This window comes from Oncorhynchus mykiss, chromosome 16 (genome assembly GCF_057628025.1).
Source record: "Oncorhynchus mykiss isolate SJ-2025 chromosome 16, ASM5762802v1, whole genome shotgun sequence".
Lineage (NCBI taxonomy): Eukaryota > Metazoa > Chordata > Actinopteri > Salmoniformes > Salmonidae > Oncorhynchus > Oncorhynchus mykiss.
In genome coordinates this window covers 13,434,558-13,440,136 of record NC_143037.1, presented here as the reverse complement: position 1 = coordinate 13,440,136, position 5,579 = coordinate 13,434,558, and positions in this window count along the sequence as shown.

Sequence of the window (5,579 nt, the reverse complement as noted above, 5' to 3'; positions counted from 1 at the left end):
CACCCAATCAAAGGATCTGAGAATGAATCTACTTCTGAAAGCATAAACTGCAGTTAGCTAGCAATACAGTGCATACAATGTGATGAGTGGTTAACTCAAAGAGAGATTTCTAGTAGCTATGTTTACTATGATATTAGCTAATATGGTAATAATGATGTAGGCTATGTGTAGCGGTTAGCGGTTATGGTGTGAAGGTTTAGCTTTTAGAGGTGTTTTCGTCTGGTCACAGACAGCTACAACAGTGCATTGAAGTCCACAAGCAAAGGGAAAAGGTGAGAGGATGAATTATACAAGGAGCAAAGTAATGATGTTGTTTGAATGTGGCTGCTATGAAAGTAAACTGTGTGTGTGGGTGATCAGGGGTGTATTCATTCTGCCTATTCTGTTGAAAAAAAAGTAAAAAAACGGAAGCAAAAGGAACGAATCCGGGATAGACCTACCTAAATTTGTCCAATAGAAACTCTCCTCAAAATGGAACGTTTTGCAACAGTTTGGACTAATGATGTGCACCTACATTATAAACTTTAATTTGTAGGCTAGGTTGAAGCAACCTCATGATGGGTAAAGGGAAAATGTGAGTATCATGTACACACAGTGCAGTGCTATTGAATTTGACATATGAAATGATCACCAGTAAACTATTGATCTTACAGTATCCAGTATTCATCGATGTACAGTCGGATATTCATCACCATTTACATTTGGTTTACCAAGAGTTGTGGACATGGTGTTTAGAGAGTTTAACTGCATAATGTATTCTCATGTGTTGAGAGGAGTGCAGGAGGAGGGGGGCATCCAGCCAGGGTGGAGGTTATCAAGTTCCTCCTGTTCTGCCACATGAGTCTGGGGTCTGTCCCAAGCCTGCACATCCCCCAATCTGCGCAGACTTTTCACTTATCCCTAAACGTTTTTGATGCCAGAATACATGCAGGATCAAAGGTTCTGTAGTGGATTGTGAGGTCACTTAATGTCACAGAACACATACTGTGTACGTTTTGATTAATGAACAGGAAGCTGCAAACGACTTGACTGAACTATGCAACTGAACAACAGCTGGATGTGTGTGACCTAAAGGTAAGAAGCTTATTATTGCTCCATCTTAGAAACTGTGGGGGAAATTATGTTTAAAAATCTATATATTTTTTCGAAGCTTTTTACTGTGTGTATTAATTCCCATTGATTCTTTTTCAAACATTTGTAGCGACGCAGCCAAGAGCCTTTGACATTCAAGTAGCCTATTGGAGCTTTCACCGATGATGATGAGAACGAGACGTGTTCTATCAGAACAAAATGTAACAAAGTCTCCAAAATGGTTGATTCTGCTGAACCGTTGCACGTTTACTGATTCACAAGTGTTGTATTATATAAACTGTAGATTATTGCAGTCTTTAAGACAACACAAATAACAAAAAGAGAAAGGAACTTCATGGGTCAGTGTGTTTGACACGTTTCCCCGCTCCACGTTTTTCAGAACTGTTGCATCTCCTCGTGAGATTTAGATGTAAGGCTAACTGGTTTTCAAAAGAACGTGCATGTAATTCACGAGACGTAAAAGTAGCTATTTTCTTTAGGGGGATATTTCATTACGGACCCAGTCCAAATTGTCGACATTTCAGCCGTGTGATACACCATACAATGTCAGCCCTCTGTGACATATTTTGTCTATATTGTGCTAGATGTCTTTGGGTGATTTTATATTTTCTGCAGCCTTAATTATACGAGTCTCAAACATATTGTTGTATGACAAACACTACCGGTCAAAGGTTTTAGAACGCTTACTCATTCAAGTTTGTTTAAAAAAACTATTTTCTACATTGTAGAATAATAGTGAAGACATCACAACTATGAAATAACACAAATTATGTAGTAACCAAAAAAGTGTTAAACAAATCTAATTAAATGTTATATTTGTGGTTCTTCAAATAGCCACCCTTTGCCTTGATGACAGCTTTGCACACTCTTGGCCTTCTCTCAACCAGCTTCATGAGGTTGTCACCTGGAATGCATTTGAATTAACAGGTGTGCCTTCTAAAAAAATATTTGTGGAATTTCTTTCCTTAATATGTTTGAGCAAATCAGTTGTGTTGTGACAAGGTAGAGGTGGTATACAGAAGACAGCCCTATTTGATAAAAAACCAAGTCCATTTTATGGCAAGAACAGCTCAAATAATCAAAGAGAAACGACAGTCCATCATTACTTTAAGACATGAAGGTCAGTCTATACGGAACATTTCAAGAACTTCAAGTTTCTTCAATTGCAGTTGCGAAAACCATCAAGCTCTATGACGGAACTGGCTCTCAGGAGGACAACCACAGTAATGGAAGACCTGGAGTTACCTCTGCTGCAGAGGATATGTTCATTAGAGTTACCAGCCTCAGAAGTTCAAGTAACAGACACATCTCAACATCAACTGTTCAGAGGAGTCTGTGTGACTCAGGCCTTCATGGTCGATTTGCTGCAAAGAAACCACCACTAAAGGATACCAATAATAAGAAGAGACTTGCTTGGGCCAAGAAACATGGACATTAGACTGGTGGAAATTTGTCCTTTGGTCTGGATTCCAAATTGGAGCTTTTTGGTTCCAACTGCCTTGTCTTTGTGAGATGCAGTGTGGATGAATGGATCATTTGATGCAGCACTTCATCACAATCCTTCCTGGGCTCTCAAGTGGCACAGCAGTCTAAGGCACTGCATCTCAGTATAAAAGGTGTCAATACAGCTCCTGGTTCAAATCCAGGCTGTATCACATCTGGCTGTGATTGGGAGTCCCATAGCATGGTGCACAATTGGCCCAGCGTCATCAGGGTTTGGCCAGGGTAGGCCGTCATTGTAAATAAGAATTTGTTCTTAACTGACTTGCCTAGTTACATTTGATTGTCCCACTAAACCCAACCCAGATGGGATGGTGTATCGCTGCAGAATGTTGTGGTAGCCATGCTGGTTAAGTGTGCTATGAATTCTAAATAAATCACAGACAGTGTCACCAGCAAAGCACCCCCATACCATAACACCTCCTCCTCCATGCTTTACGGTGGGAAATACACACGGTGTACAATTGTGCACCATGCTATGGGACTCCCAATCACAGCCAGATGTGATACAGCCTGGATTTGAACCAGGAGCTGTATTGACACCTTTTATACTGAGATGCAGTGCCTTAGACTGCTGTGCCACTTGAGAGCCCAGGAAGGATTGTGATGAAGTGCTGCATCAAATGACCTGGCCTCCACAATCCCCCGACCTCAACCAAATTGGGATGGTTTGGGATGAGTTGGACAGCAGAGTGAAGGAAAAGCAGCCAACAAGTGCTCATCAAATGTGGGAACTCCTTCAAGACGGCTGGAAAAGCATTCCAGGTGAAGTTAGTTGAGAGAATGCCAAGAGTGTGCAAAGCTGTCATCAAGGCAAAGGGTGGCTATTTGAAGAATCTCAAATATAAAATATATTTTGATTTGTTTAACACTTTTTTGGTTACTACATGATTCCATATGTGTTATTTCATAGTTTTGATGTCTTCGCTATTATTCTACAATGTAGAAAATAGTAAAAAATAAAGAAAAATCCTTAAATGAGAAGGTGTTCTAAAACTTTTGACCGGTAGTGTGTATTCACGTATATATTTCAAGCGCAATATTGAATGTTCAGACATCTCCTGAACTTGATATCCTACTCAAAACTTTGCTGACTACATGTCTTAAGGTCAACAAAACAATGATAAACCAGCAAGGCATGAAATTATCGTCTTTTTTGATCAAATCAGCTACATTTAGATGGACAGTTTCTCCACAGTAGGCTATGTAAGATCGAGTTATAGTTGGGATTTAATGAACTCTAAGGGATATCGGATTTTCCTCTCTCTGCTGTGCAATAATGTAGCGGTGGCCTTGGTGAACCAGCTGCCTGGTCTCATAGACTAGATGCAACATGGTAAACGTAATTCTGAGATACTTAAATTAGTATGATATGTAACGTTTGGTATCATGTGAACGTCTGGCAACCCAAAGATTGTGTACTCAAATCTCATCATGGACAACTTCATGATTTTAGCTTATTAACAACTTTGCAATTACATACTACTTTTGAACTACTGTTCAACTACTTATCATATTAGCTAACCCTTCCACTAACCATAACCCTTTAACGTAACCCCTAACCCTAATATCTGTCCTAGCTAACGTTAGACACCTAGCTAACATTAGCATTAGCCACCTAGCTAACGTTAGCCTCAACAAATTGTAATGTGTAACATATCATACATTTTGCAAATTTGTAACATATTGTATGAATTTCAAATCATAACATATTGTACGAATTACAATTCCTAACATATTATAATAGTAATCGTAATTTGTAACATATCATACAAAATGGATGATGGATATCCACAAATTAATACAAACTACACGAAATGTCACATATCATACTTACATTTACTATCTTACGTTTACCCCTTAGTCCAGTTTGGAACCAGACATGTGGCTGACATGGGCTCAGCAGCTGGAACAATGACACTATACAATTAGCCTTTAAGGAGTCAAACAATTATGCAACTTTATATCCTCCACATTCTTAGTTTAAAAAGGTATTTATTTATTTAGTTTCCATACAAAGATATCATAGATATAGTGTGTTTGGTATCAGACTGAAGTTCTAATTTAAAGGAAAATACCACTGGTATTTTCTTCATTATTACATTGTTGATACAGTCGCAACATGTTTTGCATGTCAGCAGTCCAGTTTTCATAATATAGAATTTTCAAGATGCAAAGTGATGATGATGCATTTTGCATCATGTGGTTGGTGACCCCAAAAAAACAAAACAACCAAAATTTAGTTTTTGAGTGGATTTTTCCTTTACATACTGACATTAACTGACATGCATCAATCAAAACATGATTGCCGTTTGTTGCTACATGCTTATTAAGTACATTTCAGAGAATTGCTGTTAAACTAATGGAGGGTAGCCAAGTCAAGTGCCTAATGGAACCAAAGCTGCAGAGATGTGTTTCTATAGGAAGTGTTTAAGAGCAGCACATGCCACGGGCTCAGAGAGGTCATAAAAGCAGACGGCAGCTAGGGTCTGAAGTTAATATTGTAATCGTCCCGAGTTATCCCTGACACCCTGGCAGTAAACACATCCTCTCATGGACTCCTATGTCAATAACCCTGTCACCTCACTGTTCTGCTTGGGCCAGGGGAGTAAAGTATTTCAACACACACATCAGCAGTGATTAGTCTTGTTTGTAGGCTGAGTCCTCAACAAATGCTGAATGGGCTGGACACGTTTCGGACCCAGACCCAGAGAAGATGTCTGAGGTGTTTTTGTTGATGCCTGTTAATGATTCCGAGCCACCTTTTGACTTATTCATAGTCTTAGCTAGTATATGTGCTTCTCCCTGTTTTCTACAACAGTGTAACTGAAGTGAACTGAACAGCCTCTTCAACAACCAGTGCAATCCCATGCTGGGTGTGACTGTGTCAGGCTGTCTGTCTGCGAGGTGTCCCTGGGTCTTAACTGAGAACAGGAGAAAAACAGAGGGAACAGAAAAAGGATCTAAGCATGGTTCATGCTGCGGCT